The following is a 19,247-nucleotide window of genomic DNA, read 5'->3' as shown; positions in this document are numbered from 1 at the left end:
TCTCTTGCTCAGACACCCACATAACATCAATTTTCTATCTTTTCCGGTCCAAATCTCTCTCCTATCTCTCCAGGGAGTCCCCTTCCCTTCTTAATACATTTAGTTTAGATTCCATGGTCCCTCACTTTAGCCTATCCTCGGGATTCTCAATTCTATTGCCTCATTGTTCTTGCCTCACAGTTTCCAGTTGGATCCATCCAACGACCTGTCTTCAGATCAATAACTGGGCTGAAAGAGCGTGGGGGTTGAGGGCAAGAATCTTGAAGATGGTTGCACATATTCACGACTTCCAACTTAACCTGAGTCCTCACCACTGCTTTTATGTTGCACTAGCTCTTTCTTTTTTGTACTCTTCAGCATTTCCTTCAAACATTCTTCCCTCTATTAAAATCTGAATCCACCATCTCCCCATCACTTTTGGCAGAAGTAGGACAATTCTTGCTTTACACACTGATAGTGGCCAACACTTCTATAGAGCTTATGCTCAGCATATTAACTCATTAACTCCTTATAGCATCCCAAGAGGGTAAATGTGTGATGATTGTCTGCTGGGAAACAAGGGACTAGCATGTTTAATAACTTGTCCAAGGTTATACAGTTGGAGAGTGAGATGGGATTTAAATCCACAGTCTGTCTCCAGAGCCTGTGCTCTTGATACTGTGCTATGCCACCAACTGCTTTTAAAAGCCCAGACTGCACAATAAAACCAATTCTGGGCATGCAGAAAGAGTTTAGAACCTGAGAATAACTGCTGCTGGGATCGATTGCTACTGCCAGGTGAAGTGTCAATGCTAGAGTGACCCTGAGAGCAAGAGAACAGGTCTGAGTCTGATCCTTCTCCACTCCACCTGCTTTCCAATCTTCCTCCCGCACCCACTATTGGCTAAATCTACAAGGACTCCAGCTGGCTAAATTTCCAGCTCTTTTATTTCTAAAGAGAAATAAAATATGCAGAGTCCCAGCCCTGGCTTCACAAAGCAGAATATGGAAGAGTGAGTTTAGAGCTGAAAGACAACAGGTCAATAAGTGGCACAGCAACCATCATACCCTAAATCGCTTTGCAGTCCTTCAGCTATACATCTTTGAGAATGGTTTCAAATCTCCCCACTATCCATACTGAGAACCTGTATCACACTACAGTCAGCCAATGTCCTGCACCAGACACAAATCTCAAAGTGTGATATGGCCAAGAGTAAAGGGGCAAGAATATTAACTTTCTGATTCTGGACAGTATATTTGCATAAAAATTGCCTTTGCAAAAAAATGCAATTTAACTGTAACATAAATTATGAAAACTACTGAATACTAAATGTAAGCAGAATCAATATTCCTGCTTATTCATGTTTGATTGGTACAGAGCTGCAATTCTCAAAGTAAACCCCAGGAAATACCACCATCCCAAAGTTTTTGTAATTTTCCATGAAAAAAACAAGTAAACAAGCCGCACTTCCCTCCTACCTAAAAATGGGTACTGAGTTCAAATAAGTTTTGGACATTATGGGTTAAACAAAGTTAAATACGTATCTTTACTATAGGACTACTCAAAACCTATAACATGCTAAAGTGATTATGAATTTCCAAAAGGGTATATATTATACGTTTGTCTAATTTGTTACTTGTGGGACCTCTTTTCATTGTGCCATCTATAATCTCTCTCACTTACATGTGGAGGATTCTAGATTAAAGACAGTAGTTATTTCTGGATATCTAAATATTATCTTATATTACTTAAAGCATGACCTCACAATGTCATAAATTATATTAATAACTCCTTTAATATCAATATTTAAATCAGACTTTTCCAGCATGGAATTATTTGTCTCATTTTCTGTCTAAGCAAAATTTGCTGATCTTTGTTTTGTATCTTAAGTGGCTGTTTAATAACGCAAATAAGATTAGCTTGTTAGAGTGTTTCTGCACTGCAGCTGGTATTTTTATTATCTTTCTCTGGGTATTTGATAAATATATACTGATGAAATCAGTTAAAGTAACATTACACTAATCAATGCTATATCTATATCTTGTAAAACAGGATAAGATTTATCCAATAGAGTATCTACATGGTTCTCCTTAGTTTAAATATTAAGTATTTTCTTTCACTTTTTGCAAATGAAATCATTTCAGGTTTGTGTCTCTTTGGCTTTCTTTTCTATCATCCCTACTATTTCAAAACTTGGTTATTTAGCAATTGAATTTACAGAAACATTTAAATATTTCATTCACATTTTTTTAAAAGCTTCTCATGTTTGATATTTCCATAATTCGATTTTACTTTGTGAGATTATACAAATACAGTGCAAGTTCTTAAAAAATTAACCTGTAAGCTTTTCCACATAAATGAAACAACTTATGCAGAAATACAAATGGAATGTCAAGGTTGATCTATCTTGTACTGTTATTCACAGATTTTCTGTTTTGTTAGTTTGTTTTCTTGGTTTCCAACAGGAATCTATTTTGGGACATTAAGAAACTTTACTTATTTGCTTTGATTTTAATATAACTTTTTTGATTTGAAACTAGTTTCCAAGGTACATAGGAGAATATTGTCTAATTCATATGCTTAGAATTTTCCTATGACTTTATTTTTAAAAATAACTTTGAGGGAGTAAAACATTTTTAGATCCTGAGTTTTTTTAAACATTGAAAATTTTTCTTACACTTAAAGTCTGTTCGCCTTCCAGGATAAAATGCTTTTTGTCTACTTAGTAAATAAGATGTTGACAGATTCATCACTCTTTCTTTCTGGGCATTCTTTCATTCTACAAATGTCTATATCTACTGAATGCCTCTTCTGTTCCAGACTCTGTGCCTTGTGCTGGAGTTTTAGTACTAAACAAAGCAGATTCATATATGAATGGGTACCATGTAAAATCATACCAACGTAGGGCTGACTCCATTCGTATACAATCTGTGTAATCACACCGGGAGGCACACTTAGAAAGATTGATGCTCTGCTCTTGTTGTCTTAAAATTCTTAATTTTTAAGCAAGTGGCTCTGCATTTTCATTTGGCACTAGGACCTGCAAGTTGTACAGGTTGTCTTGAGCCTACCCTACAAAGTTTGTGAGAAATATCTTTCTATCTATCATCTCTCTATCTATCATCAAACCTCTGGGACACAGTAGCATTTAATATCATTTTTTATTATTGTTTTATGTATGGAGTTTATAGCATATTTTTCGTTTTCTGTACCTGTGCAGTTAAATTGTGAAATCTGGGTTAGAGACTTTTAATGTGTCTATATCAAGTTACATCTTTTAAAATTCAACCTATCATTTCATTCTCACGAGTCTTTTTTTGTTCTTTATAGCATAGCTGCTCCATGTCATCTGCTGACTAGATCAGCATGTTATCATTCAAATTTGTGATGAAAATCTTGTGTGGAACAGAGCTGAGGAGAACGCTCTGCATCTCAGCACAGAAAGCTGCACTAAAGTTTCTTCAGTAAATATTTACCAGTACCTTTTGGTATAATTGTTTATTCAGTTGTAAATTCACTCAAATTTGATATCTGCTAGATCAGATTATATCCATCTTGTCCACATCAGTATCGTGAAATACTTTTTGAAATATATTATTGGAATTTGGATGTGCTTTACACTACTAGTCCATATGGAAGCTTGTTCAGTAAACTTCTCCCTAACTTAGAAATTGACTTAGATGAAATTCTAGAGTTAATATTGCATAAAGAAATCAATAAAGGAGTTAAACTAGGGAGGAAAAAACCACAGCATTTTTGTTAGACTGTTTTATATTTATTTCGTGGATTAGTATATTAGTTTTCTATGGCTGCTGTAACAAATTACCACAAACTTGGTGGCTTAGAACAATAGATGTTTATTCTGGAGGCCAGAAGTCTGAAATCAAGGTGTCAGCAGGGCTTTACTCTCTCCAGGAGCTCTAGGGTAGAATCTGTTTCTTGGCTTTTCCAGCTTCTAGTGGCTGCCTGCATTCATTTGCTTGAAGCCACATCATCCCAATCTTTATTTTCATCTTCACACATCTTTCTCTTCTATGTGTGTCTAATCTCTCTGCTTCTTATAAAGATATTTGTGGATTACCCAGGATAGTCTCATCTCAAAATCCTTAATTTAATCACATCTGCAAAGACCCCTTTTCCAAATAAGGGATCATTCATTAGGTTTCAAGGATTAGGACATGGGCATATCTTTGAGAACAATTGTTAACCTACCACAGATAATTTTGCCTTTTAATTTTGAATTACATATATCTTAACCTAGCCCTGGTAGGGGTTAGTGTCACCTGTTTCTCCTTCATCTCACAAGGACCTGCTTGTTCTTTCCACCACCTAGAGCTGTAGCTTCTCTCCTCTGTGGTGTAGAGCTAGGGTCGCACTTAATGTGTCTCTAGGTCACTGGGCCATTGCAAGGAAAGCAGTTAAGCAGCTGCTGCAGTTATAGTGCTGGAAGTAACAAGTGGCATCTTTTGTCATTATTAATTGTGAGAAATTCTTTGACAGTTTCTTTATGGCACTTTTAATCACACATCCCTTTTGGTATGACACAGATCATATGTCACTGTTTCTGGTCTCTGAATTCCTTCTGGACAAGCAGATGAGTCAGGTCTCTTGATTGAGGCTGGGCACAGGAATGAGCTGGCAGAGTTAGTGAGCTGCTAGCTGGTGATGGTGCTGAATGAATCTTGGGCCTGGCAGAACAAGCACTTACAGGAGAGGAGATAAAGGGCTTGGACTAGAGAAATTCCACAAGGCACGGGAAGTCAGAGGCTGGCATGGACCTTCTCCTAATTTACCTTTGTGTAGCTAATGAGTGAACAAAGGAGAGATAAGAGGGAAGTCAAAATCCACATGGCATGCTCTATAGCCAGGGAGGGACCCTATAAGGAGTCACCATTACATTAGCCTGGGTGACATGCAGCAATTTTAAAAGGTGAGGTTAAACGAAGATAGATGGAATTGAGAATTGAGGTTAGAAAAAAGGAAGTAAATCAACTGGAAGACCCCAAACCAATGGTGACTGCTCCTTTTCTCACCGTTTCTCGGCGCCTTTCTCCACTCAACTCTCCAACTTCTAGAGCTTTCGGGAGGTGACACACCATGGACCCTGCTTCCATCCAGTTAAACTTTCTCCTAAGTTGTTTTGCACTTGCTCTGCAGTTCAGTCTCTTCACCTTTGCTGATTCTCAGCTCCTCTTACGCCTGCCCCAATGTAAGGTAAGAAAGAATGAGTTACCTTATGTCAGAAAATCTATTATGAAGTCTATTTCAGAGCTCTTTCTCAATAACTTTATTTTGAAAAACAAAGTTTTCCAGGAAAATGCATTAGCTAGAAATTGGCATTAATGGATTCCAGCTTTGGATACTTATTGAGGTCACCTAGCCAAATCAATAAAAACACAAAGAAATTTAGTGATTATCTTTTGAAGTGCAGCTTCATATTTGGTAGTTCTGAAAATCTTGTAAACAAGGTTTTTAAAAAATCATTTTAAAAACTAACAATAAATCAGTAGCTCTATTTTGGAGATTTTTAATACACACACAAAGGAAAACTGAAAAGAATAAACAACTATTCTAACGTTATGTGAAAGAGTACTTAGGCTTTGGATAAATTTCCAGTAACATGTAATAGATCAAACTAGAGTTTTAAAAGTGCTGTATTTTGAGGTACTGAGATGGAAGTGAAAATGAAAGTTGTTGAAAAACTGCTCAAAAAAAGTTTCTTGTGACAATTAGGCAGTGATGTTGAAAATGCATAGGAAGAGGTTGAATAAAACTGTTTAATGAAATGTGGGTATGGAAATAAGCAATATTTCTAAACTAATATATTTTTATATAATGTGGTTTTATACACAGATGTATAAGAAAATTCATAAGTTAAATATTGCAAGTAAATGTTTGGTTATTACAGTATCTCTCTAAATGTTTAAATGGTCAAGTTAAAAAAAAAGAACCTTGGGGATATTTGCCCTCCTAAATGATCTTTTTCCTTCTTAATTGTACTGCTTTACTTTTTATCAATTGTATATTACAATTTAAAATGTTTGGAAAGGACTGCAAACACAATTCCTTACCAGAAAGAACCCAGTCTTACTATTAAATCATCAGACACACATGCACCTGCGTGCACACACACACACACACACACACTTCAAAGGATGGTGCTGTTAAATTATAAACTGAGGCATATTGAAATTTTTATCAGTTTATTCAAGGAATTGATTTGAACGGGCCAGTGCCAGACCAGAGGTGTTTAGGAGCCCTGGCTAACAGAAGCCAGGGGCTAGACTTATATAGAGAAAATGCAGAAGCAAAGAAAGATTATTTGATTGTCTATAACTTAAAGCCTAGTTGGCTGTTTGAGAGTGGTTGTCATTAGCCTCTTGATTTTGTAAACTTGATATATTTTCAAGCTTAGATTTTGGGTTGCTTACATAGGCTACGGTGGCATTAGAGCTTCATCCACCTAACGGCCTTCTTGTTTGATTAATTTAACATTGCAAAACATTTTCTTATCTCTCAAATCACTGCTTTTCATTACATACAGTCAGCCTAGAGAAACATGTAGGGACTGGCTTTTCTCAGTTTCTCATTTATTTTCTGATTTATGGAGGTCTAAGTTATAGGATCCTTTGTTCTTGCTTGATCCTAAAAAGCAGATCTTCACACATAAGCGTATTCTGGATCTTCAGAGCATCAACAACACAAAAAAGAACTGTCATGCTGATGTGATCAACTTTCACAGCAAAACTTTAATGATTCTCTCCCCAACATGGGTGACCTTCACAGACTGAGAAAAAAACTTCTGTTGCTGTCTCTCAGGCTACATCTCTCAGGCTACAGCTCTCGGTAAGACACTGAATAAAACTCAACTCGTAGCTGTCATATTGTGTGCTTATCTTTCAGTTGACATAGTCATTGGAAAAAAGCACAATGCAATTTAATTTTAGAACAAAATTAATTAACAGTTAAGTTTTACAGATGGAGAGAGCTCCTGTTAAGTACTTAAAAGTCCTAAAATCTCAAATCATGGGGAAGGTGGGATGGGAAAGATGAAAGTGCTAAAACTGTCATCCTGTGTAATAACAGAAAATTGTATTCATATTCATGGGGATTACAAGTCTCTTCCTTCATGTATTCTCTAGTTTTGACTATCATGTAATTTTCTATACCAAACTGATATTTTGAGAACACAAATAAAAACACATAGTATAGAATTGGAGATTTGAAAATATATCCAAATAGCGCACAGATCTATTTGTTACATAAGAAAAATAAAGACATTAAGACACAATAATTTTAAGAATCTGATTCCATCTTGTCTTAAATCTTTAAACCTACCTAAGGAGGCAAAAGACCTGTATGCACAAAACTAGAAGACACTGATAAAAGAAATCAAAGACAATACAAACAGATGGATTGGAAGAATCAACACTGTGAAAATGACTATACTACCCAAAGCAATCCACAGATTCAGTGCAATCCCTATCAAATTACCAATGGCATTTTTCACAGAACTAGAACATGAAAGCTTACAATTTGTATGGAAACAGAAAAGGCCCAGAATAGCCAAAGCAATCTTGAGAAGGAAAAATGGAGCTGGAGGAATCAGGGTCCCTGACTTCAGATTATACTATAAGGCTACAGTAATCAAGACAGTATGGTACTGGCACAAAAACAGAAATATAGGTCAATGGAACAGGATAGAGAGCCCAGAGATAAACCCACACACATATGGTCACCTTACCTTTGATAAAGGAGGCAAGAAAATATAATGGAGAAAGACAGCCCCTTTCAATAAGTGGTGCTGGGAAAACTGGACAGCTACATGTAAAAGAATGAAATTAGAACATGCCCTAGCACCATACACAAAAGTAAACTCAAAATGGGTTAAAGATCTAAATGTAAGGCCAGACACTGTAAAACTCTTAGAGGAAAACATAGGCAGAACACTCTATGACATAAATCACAGCAAGATCCTTTTTGATCCACCTTCTAGAGTAATGGAAAAAATAAACAAATGGGACCAATGAAACTTAAAAGCTTTTTTCACAGTGAAAGAAACCATAAACAAGGCAAAAAAAGAACCCTCAGAATCGGGGAAAATATTTGTCAACAAAGCAACTGACAAAGGATTAACCTCCAAAATATATAAGCAGCTCATGCAGCTCAAAAAAAAAAAAAAAAAAAAAAAAAAACTAACCCAATCCAAAAATGGGTGGAAGACTTAAATAGACATGTCTCCAAAGAAGACATAGAGATGGCCAACAGACACATGAAAAGATGCTCAACATCACTAATCATTAGAGCAATGCAAATCAAAACCTCAATGAGGTACCACCTCACACCAGTCAGAATGGCCGTTATCAAAAAATCTAGAAACAATAAATGCTGGAGAAGGTGTGGAGAAAAGGAAACCCTCCCACACTGTTGATGGGAATCTAAATTGATACAGCAACTATGGAGAACAGTGTGGAGTTTCCTTAAAAAACTAAAAATAGAACTACCATATGACCCAGCAATTCCACTACTGGGCGTATACCCTGAGAAAACCATAATTCAAAAAAATGCATGTACCACAATGTTCATTGCAGCACTATTTACAATAGCCAGGACATGGAAGCAACCTAAATGTCCATCAACAGATGAATGGATAAAGAAGATATGGCATATATACACAGTGGAATATTACTCAGCTAAAAAAAAGGATGAAATTAAGTTATTTGAAGTGAGGTGGATGGACCTAGGGTCTGTCATACAGAGTGAAGTAAGCCAAAAAAAACACACATGTGCTAACACACATATATGAAATCTAAAAAAACAGTACTGATGAACCTAGTGGCAGGGCAAAAATAAAGACTCAGATGTAGAGAACGGACTTGAGGACACAGAGCGGGAAGGGGAAGCTGGGATGAAGTGAGAAAATAGCATTGACACATATACACTACTAAATGTAGAATAGATGGCTAGTGAGAAGCTGCTGCATAGCACAGGGAGATCAACTTGATGCTTGGTGATGACCTAGAGGGCTGGGATAGGGAGGGTGGGAGGGAGGGTCAAGAGGGAGGGGATATGGGAATATATGTATAAATACAGTTGATTCACTTTGATGTACAGCGGAAACTGGCACAACATTGTAAAGCAGTTTTACTCCAGTAAAGATTGGAAGAAATACAAATGTCTATCAAAACTGCACTGAGTATTGAACATCACAGAAATAAATACGAACTTCTCTTCTGATTCTTTATACAATCATAGGAACATTAAGAGTTGGATCAGTATTCCACAGAAGACATTTTTCGGGTACCAGGAACTGCAAAACCAGTGTGGGAAATATCTCACTTTACCCTGACAGATATGATGACTTCACTTTTTTACAAAAACAAAAAAATTAAATGCAATGTTGTTTCTTATAAAGTATTGTCTTTCAAGCATCTATTGTATGACAAATAAAAATGTCAGTGATCAACAACAACAAAAAGTCAGTGATCATTATATTGATACTTTAACTTATTTGTCATAACATTAAATTACACTGCTGATTAAATAATAAAACCCTTGCAAAGCTCCTCATTCCTACCTTTATGTAGAACTGACACCACAAAATAGATGAAACTACCGAACCGATGCCATTTTTAAGGAGCACCATGCTGGTCACATGGGTTGATTTGCTCAATAACATGGCAAGTTTGGTCAACATGATTTTTGACATTTATATAGCACGTTTACATAAGTTTCTAAATCTTTCGCTTATAAATCATTTATTTCATATGGTACTCATTTCATTTGAATTCCATAAACCTTGGGAGGAAGGTAAAGTACATGTAATTCCCTTTATTGTAAAATTAAATTTTAAAAAAGGTGAAGCTCAGAGAACTTATAATTAATCCAAATGAATTCATTTACCATTTATTACGTCAATACATATTTTTTGAATACTGTATTAGTTGTACCTTTAGTTGCAAGAAGAGAAAGACTTATGAAAGTAACAAACTGAAGCATTTTATTATTTTGGTTTACCTGGCTGGGAAATACAGGAGGAAATTTGGTTCAGTCAGATAATAATTATTCATGTCCATTAGCTTTGTTTCCCTCTATAGGTTGGCCTTGCTTTGTCTTGCTGTGGATAGATTTTTCTGTGGATAAGAGGGACCTCTTCTCCTACCCCCGTCCTGCTTCAATTTGACCCACTATCTAATAGAGAGTCCTCCTCACTCTTAGCTTTTGGGGAGGATTCTAATCAGTATATAGGACCACTTAAGAAAACACTTAACATGTACCATTAAACAGCTCAGATTAAATCACATTAAATATGATTAGTCTTAATAAATTAATGGAGCATCTGTTCTTTAACTCAGAATTTTTAGCATTCTTATTTTTAGGTTGAATCTGAGCAACGCTTTAGAACATTGACAAATTATTATTCCTTTCTTTGGACTTTTTTCTGTCCAAGTACAAATGAGTGAAATTTGAATGTCATGGCTGGTTTTAGAGACACCCACGCAGAAAGAAACCCAGGATGACAAACAGGAAGTGTGGCATTCAGTCTGTAGACAATTAATAAAGGAAAGTGAGCTCGGCTAAGAACTGTAAAGTTCTGACAAGGAAACATATTAATGGAGATTAGAAAATCTTTTTATTAGGCTTTAAAAATCAGATTTATATACAATCTGCATTTACTCAAACCCCATTAAGTAGCAATGAAAATAGCTAAGGTGGAAAAAGTGGGGATTTCAGTGTAAAAAATATCTTGGTTCAAAATTTTCTTTGCTCCATTTTGGTATAAGCTACCTCAGAGGCAGATAAACTACATCTCTGTTTTCCAGTCAGTAAGATGGGGCTAACCTATTTCTTAGCGTTGTAAGATTTAAGAAATAGTATAAATCTTGCTCAAATGTTATTTTACTTTTCTTTAAAACTAATTGGGGATAATTTTTCATGTGGCTTAAGTTTGCACAGGGGCAGTAAAAGAGGAAATAGGGAATGAGTTACCAAAGGGACATATAGCTTCTTTCTCCATAAAAATCAATAAAAGACATAATTCTTTATAATATTAAAATAATATGTTGAGTAATTTAGAATAATTCTTAGAATCAGGAGGTCTAGCTACTTTGCAAATATTATTATTATTATTTTCTAGAGTGGTTAGAAGTCATACTCATGAAGTGTCAGCATCTAATTTCCCAGCACAGCTCTTTTTTAGAAAAAAATCCAGCAGGTGGCACCACAATCATAATATTTACACAGTAACAAGTTTGTAGTGAGGGAGAAAATAAAAGTTATTGTGTAGCCAGAAGATGGTGCTAGAAGACCAATCTTTAAAAACCAAGTCTGCATTTGAAATAGGCAACTTCAATTTTAGTGAATTCCAAGATTTATAATTAGGGTGTTGTTGACACCACTGTTTGAAATTCTTCAATTTTAAACTTCAAATTTAATATGTCTACAATAAAAGATCCCTGACCAGCTCATGCAAGCAAGAAATACTTTTGCACTCTACTTTTATAACTCACAGTTGTGGCAAAGAGAAAAGACTACATTTAAAATTTTCTTTTACTGTTTCTCTAGTTTCATATGTTTCAACATTATACTTTCTAAAAAAATATAAGGACTTATCATCCACCTCTAGATTCCTTACTCTTTTCCTTCTATTCTTCCACTAAGATTCTGCTAGGAAGATGAAACACTGAATTAGAAGATCTAGAACCTGTAGATATACCTTCTGACATGTCCAAATCAGAAAAAAAGTTTTGAAACATTTCTTCTGACTTTCTGGACTTTTCTAAAATACTGTTTAACATTTTTGTATATTCTGTTGTTAATGTTCAAGTCTTTAATCACTTTAAAATAATAGAAAATAAAAAAATAAACTGCTTTAGAACTTTGTTTTACACTTTCATATAAACAAAAATTGTATTCTAAAAATTGGTGCTGGTTCATTTGGAATTCTCAACACTTGCCTATAACAAATATCTCTTAAATGTGTCCATTTCTCACAAGTCATCCCAACTCCTTCACCCCCTAGCCCCAGCCACTGGACCATTCCAAGAGCCTCTTAGTAATTGACTTAATTTTCTCCTGCCCCCCACTCTAACCTGTTTTCTCTCATGAGATCAAAGTGATATATTGTAAATGCAAATTTGTTCATTTTACTCCTGTTCTTAAAACTCTTCATTGAGCTTTGTAAACAACCAAACCTCAAAATGCCCAAAATTCATTTCTCCAGGTCAATCTCATGCAATTCTTCCCAGTCATTTTCTATGTGTTTGCAACATGACCTTTCTCAGACAATTCTCCCTCCTCCCACAGGTCTTGTACTTGTCCTTTTTTCAGTTAATAAATCTGTTCTCCTAGGTCTCCATCTAGATGTTTCATACATATTCTTTGGATCACAACTCAAACATCACTTTCTCAGGAAAGCTTACCCTATTACTCAGGGCATCAGAGCTTTCTTTTATGTGCTCCCACAGCACGGGGTAACTCTCCTCTATGGCGCTCCCCTCTGTAATTGGACATGGTTTATGGAAGGTAAATTGATTAATGTCTTTTTTGCCCTAACTGTAACATAAGCTTCATAAGGACAGAGGGTGTTCACTTTTCTTACTATTGTATTCCCAGTGAGTGAAATTGTCATACTTGACATGTGGGAAGCTCTTAATAAATATTAGTCAATTGATGGAGTGGATGCTCAAAGAAAAAAATTATAGGACTCTGGAAAGTGTAACTGATTTTATGAGTTCAGAATATCTTCCATTGGTAAGATGTTTGCCCTTAAGAGAAAGCTTACGATGCAGATGAGAGCTGTCTTCAGATATCTATAAGGCTGTCACGCAAAAGAAGGGTGAAGCTTATTCTTTGTGGCTCCAAAGGGTTGATATAAAACCAAAAGTTTACAGAAAGAATAAAATCCAAGATTTAAAAAACTGAGTATCTGAAAAATAGGACAAAGTTCTGCAATAGGTGGAGAAATGCCTATAACTTACACATATTTGATTGTAAGCTAGCAGTCCATTTGGCGAAAGGCAGGAAAGGGAATTGAAGGATCAGCAGGGCAATTAAGTGGCCTTTGAAGTCCCTTTGAGCTTTGAGATGCTATGGAGATATGATTTGTTCAAAAGATTATCTCTGTCTTTGCCTTGCTAATTGCACTCAGACATCAGTGCTGAATGGAGTGTGGGTTCCTCCTTAGAGTTTCGGGGGACAAGTTTCATTGTGATTAGCACGTGAAAGAACATGTAATTTCCTAGCATGATCTGTACCACTAATTTCAGCTTAGATTTATATTGTCAACCTCTTCTTGGGATACACCTGAAATGAAATGTAACTAGAACTTGCTTCAGATATATTATTTTGTCTGATAACTGAAATTGTCTATTTCCAATTACATTTTTTTATTTAACTTTTACTGAATCACTGATAACATTTACTGATAAATTTTTGAGAATACATTAGATTTGGGGAACAATAAAACTTGTGTAATTTGTATTTTGGGGGTGATCTAAATTCTGCATTTCACATATCTTCTCAGCTTCATCCATAAACATAAGCGGTTAATGAGTGCTTTGTTCCATGAACCTAGTTTCAGTCTACTGCAGGGAAAAGGGTCAAGATTTTTATACCTAATATACAAGCTCCTACCTTTTATGCCTCACCCAGATTTTATGTTAAAATACAAACAAAAATATTAATTTACCCTCAGACCTCATGATATTATATAAATTAAGTAGTTCTTAGCTGTTTTTTGGTAGATTGAAAACAAAATCTGCATTTGAAAACCTTTGTATCAACTTAATTCCCAAGTACACTGAGATATACATTGTACCGTTTTCATAAGCCAAAATGAGAAAGCCATCTTAAAGTTGATTAATAGGATAAAGGTTAAATAAACTACATATGTAAAGTGGGCCACAATACAGCCTTTTAAAAGAATGAAGTAGTGTAATGCATACTGACATGGAACTACATCCACGATATATTGTTAAGAAAAATATCAATTACAAACAGTATGGACAGCATGTTCCCAATTTTAAAAATGATGTAAAATATTGAAAGATGTCAGAAAATCTTTATCCAATCCAGAAGCAGTGGTTATCTGTGGGCAGTGGGATTGCATATTGGAATGGGTGCAAATAGGAAAATTAGAATCTCCTTTTTTACACATTTGATACACTTTATTGTGGGTCAAATTTTTTCCACATGCATTTATCTTTAAAATGAAAACCTAAGAAGAACACAAAATAATGCAATCTATTGTTCACTTTCTTCTATAAGAATAAAGAGGAGGAAATGAATCATAGCCAAACAGAGACTAAGGTGATATTCATTTCCAGCATATACTGTCAAAATTCAGAGGTCTGTTGTGAGAAGAATAATAATGAAATCACACATAGGGATCAGAATAAATAAACATGTACAGTACTTCCCAATCATCCTTGCTCTTGCTCTTACCAGCTCAAGGAGAAACTGTAGCCTTATGCAAAGTTTCTTTCTACCTAAAACTTTCTTTAGGCCCAGGGGATTTCTCACAGCTCCATCTCTCCATGTTTCTGTCCTGCCGTGTTGGACACCACCATTTCCCTACAGGACTGCTGTTGCTTTACTGGGCATAGTGAACATGGTAGGAATGTTAGAACTCTTTGTTACTGCATATGTAACGTGGTTTCTTTCACTAGGCTTGAGCAGACAGACGGGAGCATACATATAACAATAAACAAATGGCATTTCTGGGAATCGTAAAGAGACCAGCTTAATTTAAATCAAGAATTTGTGTTTGAAGAGAAATGGCATGAGACTTAAAAAGAGTATTTCTGTTACACAAGATGTAATATTTACAGTCACCATATAATAAAATATAGGTGAATCAGTAAGGCTGAGAGCAGGAAACAGAAACTACTCTAAGTATTTTAAGCAGAAAGGAATTTAATTAGGTGCTTACACAATCATTGGAAGGGCAAAAAAATAACGAAACAGGTTGTGGGCTAGACATTCTGGACGGGTTCCCAGAAGAAGGCAGCACTGAACCACAAGGGGAGCTGCCATCTTCAGAGGCAGCCACTTCTCCTTGCTGTGACAACTGCCTCTCACTCTGGAGGAAGAGCAAGCGGAATCTGTGACACGGATATTAGAAATCCAGACTAGGAAGTCACTCTGTGTTTTCATAACACTCCGTGTGTTCCACGAAAATGGAACACGAGGACTGGAGTGCAGCGGTAGGAAAATCTCACATTTCTAAATTGTCTGCAGCAAGAGCCAAGAGTGGTAGGGAAATGGCCATTGCTTCATTCTGTTTTCCAAATCTCTCCCAAGTACTGGCACTATGTAATTTGCATCCAGAACACTAACTACATGAGTATTGGCGGGATTTAGATGATAGCTTTCTAAACCCTCCAAAGTGAAGAATAGAGGCTGCGAATCAACGTATCTACCACGTACAGGGAAGTTCCAAGTAGGAAAAACAACTACTAACAATATGGCAATCCAGATAAAGTGCTATTAACATTCTGTCACATATCTATTTTCTTTCCATGTGTTAGCCTCCCTCCCCATCTATCTATATATCTCATCTACTCAATTGGAAATAGTTATTATTTTTCTTTTTTTTTTGGGTGTTAGCTACATATTTAATTAATATTTTTTGTCCTCTATTTTATAAAATGCACTTAGACTCCATTGTGACTAGGACTAATAGACAAAATTAATTTTATGCCTTTAAGAAGACTCATGCCTATAAGTTAGCCTAATGAAACACAAGATGCCCTGATGCCTTGAAAAAAAAATGTGTATAAACATATAAGATCTAATGAAAGTAGGAAAATAAGTAGCAAAAGTAGGCTCTATAAATTCAGATAAACATTTGAATACAGTATCAGGAGGGAAATGAATGGTCGGTTAAATGATTTTCCTTAAAGTGACACATCTATGACCAAGCCATGAATAAGGGGGTAAATTACAGATTCTTGTACTACTCTTTTGACTACAGTACCCTCCTCTTTCTCAACCACCTTCACCATTGCGACCACACCCTTTTTCTAGGGGAAGGGAACTTTCCACGGTATATCAGAAAACCACATTACACAATGTGATAGTTTGGTCTTTCTTCTCTGCATCATCTATCTTGTCTTCTGTTTAATTCTAGGGCAAGAAAGAACTGTTAAAGGTTTCATTTCACCTTGAATCAAAGGAATCAAAGATGAAGTTGCTGCACATTTTGAGGGCACTATAAACCTACAGTATAAATTTCCTTTAGGCTTTTCTAAAGGGAAGAAATTATAGTAAAATTAACAACTGCAATTTTCCAGTTAAATTTCAAATCCATATTTTTTTTCAGAAAGCAAAATCACATTCTTAAGTTTTAAAGGCAAGCATGTTGCAACTCTACTTTTTTTTTCTTTTTTTTATTTATTTATTTATTTATTTTTTTTTTAAATTTATTTTTTGGGGGGGTACACCAGGTTCAATCATCCGTTTTTATACACATATCCCCATCTTCCCTCCCTTCCTTGACGCCCCCCCCCAAGCCCCCCCCACCCTCCCCGCCCCAGTCCTCTAAGGCATCTTCCATCCTCGAGTTGGACTCCCTTTGTTATACAACAACTTCCCACTGACTATTTTACAGTTGGTAGTATATATATGTCTGTGCTACTCTCTCGCTGCGTCTCAGTTTCCCCTTCACCCCCCGCCCCCTCCCATACCTCGAGTTCTCCAGTCCATTCTCTGTATCTGCATCCTTGTTCTGGTCACTGAGTCCAACAGTACCATTTTTAGATTCCGTATATGTGAGTTAGCATACAATATTTGTCCTTCTCTTTCTGACTTACTTCACTCTGTATGACAGATTGTAGTTCTATCCACCTCATTACATATAGCTCCATCTCATCCCTTTTTATAGCTGAGTAATATTCCATTGTATATATATGCCACATCTTCTGTATCCATTCATTTGTTGATGGGCATTTAGGTTGCTTCCATGTACTGGCTATTGTAAACAGTGCTGCAATAAACATTATGGTACAAGTTTCTTTTGGGATTATGGTTTTCTTTGGGTATATGCCCAGTAGTGGGATTACTGGATCATATGGTAGTTCTATTTGTAGTTTTTTAAGGAACCTCCAAATTGTTTTCCATAGTGGCTGTACCAATTTACAGTCCCACCAACAGTGCAGGAGAGTTCCTTTTTCTCCACACCCTCTCCAACATTTGTTGTTTCCAGACTTTGTGATGATGGCCATTCTGACTGGTGTGAGGTGATACCTCATTGTGGCTTTGACTTGCATTTCTCTGATGATTAGTGATGTGGAGCATCTTTTCATGTGTTTGTTGGCCATCTGTATGTCTTCTTTGGAGAAATGTCTATTTAGGTCTTCTGCCCATTTGTGGATTGGGTTATTTGCTTTTTTGGTATGAAGCTGCATGAGCTGCTTGTATATTTTGGAGGTTAATCCTTTGTCCATTGTTTCATAGGCAATTATTTTTTCCCACTCTGAGGGTTGCCTTTTAGTCTTGTTTATGGTTTCTTTTGCTGTGCAAAAGCTTTTAAGTTTCATGAGGTCCCATTCATTTATTCTTGATTTTATTTCCATGATTCTAGGAGGTGGGTCAAAAAGGATGGCGCTTTGATGGATGTCATATAGTGTTCTGCCTATGATTTCCTCTAGGAGTTTGATAGTGTCTGGCCTTACATGCAGGTCTTTAATCCATTTGGAGTTTACTTTTGAGTATGGTGTTAGGAAGTGTTCTAATTTCATTCTTTTGCATGTTGCTTCCCAGTTCTCCCAGCACCACTTATGGAAGAGGCTGTCTTTTTTCCATTGTATATTCTTGCCTCCTTTGTCAAAGATAAGGTGCCCATATGTGTTTGGGCTTACTTCTGAGTTCTCTATTCTATTCCATTGATCGTCCTTTCTATTTTTGTGCCAGTACCATACTGTCTTGATCACTATGGCCTTGTAGTATAGTTTGAAGTCAGGAAGCCTGATTCCACCTACTCCATTTTTCCTTCTCAAGATTGCTTTGGCTATTCGGGGTCTTTTGCATTTCCATACAAATCGTAAGATTTCTTGCTCTAGTTCTGTGAAAAATGCCATTGGTAATTTGATTGGGATTGCATTGAATCTGTAAATTGCTTTGGGTAGTACAGACATTTTCACAATGTTGATTCTTCCAATCCAGGAACATGGTATGTCCCTCCATCTGTTTGTGTCGTCTTTGATTTCTTTCATCAATGTCTTAAAGTTTTCTGCATACAGATCTTTTGCCTCCTTAGGCAGGTTTATTCCTAGGTATTTGATTCTTTTTGTTGCAATGGTGAATGGGAGAGTTTCCTTAATTTCTCTTTCTGCTCTTCCGTTGTTAGTGTATAGGAATGCAAGAGATTTCTGTGCATTAATTTTGTATCCTGCTACTTTACTAAACTCATCAATTAGTGCTAGCAGTTTTCTGGTAGAGTCTTTAGGGTTTTCTATATATAATATCATGTCATCTGCAAAGAGTGACAATTTTACTTCTTCTTTTCCAATTTGGATTCCTTTTATTTCTTTTTCTTCTCTGATGGCTGTGGCTAACACTTCCAAAACTGTGTTGAATAATAGTGGTGAGAGTGGACACCCTTGTCTTGTTCCTGTTCTTAGAGGGAATTCTTCCAGTTTTTCCCCATTGAGAACGATGTTGGCTTTTGGTTTTTCATATATGGCTTTTATTATGTTGAGGTACTTTCCTTCTATGCCCATTTTCTGGAGAGCTTTTATCATAAATGGATGTTGAACTTTGTCAAAAGCTTTTTCTGCATCTATTGAAATGATCATATGGTTTTTATCCTTCAATTTGTTGATATGATGTATCACGTTGATTGATTTGCGTATATTGAAGAATCCTTGCATCCCAGGGATAAACCCCACTTGATCATGGTGTATGATTTTTTTAATGTGCTGTTGCAGTCTGTTAGCTAGTATTTTGTTGAGGATTTTTGCATCTATATTCATCAGTGATATTGGTCTGTAGTTTTCTTTTTTTGTGACATCTTTGCCTGGTTTTGGTATCAGGGTGATGGTAGCCTCGTAGAATGAGTTTGGGAGTGTTCCGCCTTCTGCAATATTTTGGAAGAGTTTGAGAAGGATAGGTGTTAGCTCTTCTCTAAATGTTTGATAGAATTCGCCTGTGAACCCATCTGGTCCTGGGCTTTTGTGTGTTGGGAGATTTTTAATCACTGCCTCAATTTCCGTACTTGTGATTGGTCTGTTCATGGTTTCTATTTCTTCCTGGTTCAGTCTTGGAA

This window comes from Hippopotamus amphibius, chromosome 9 (genome assembly GCF_030028045.1).
Source record: "Hippopotamus amphibius kiboko isolate mHipAmp2 chromosome 9, mHipAmp2.hap2, whole genome shotgun sequence".
Lineage (NCBI taxonomy): Eukaryota > Metazoa > Chordata > Mammalia > Artiodactyla > Hippopotamidae > Hippopotamus > Hippopotamus amphibius.
This window is presented reverse-complemented; position numbering follows the sequence as displayed.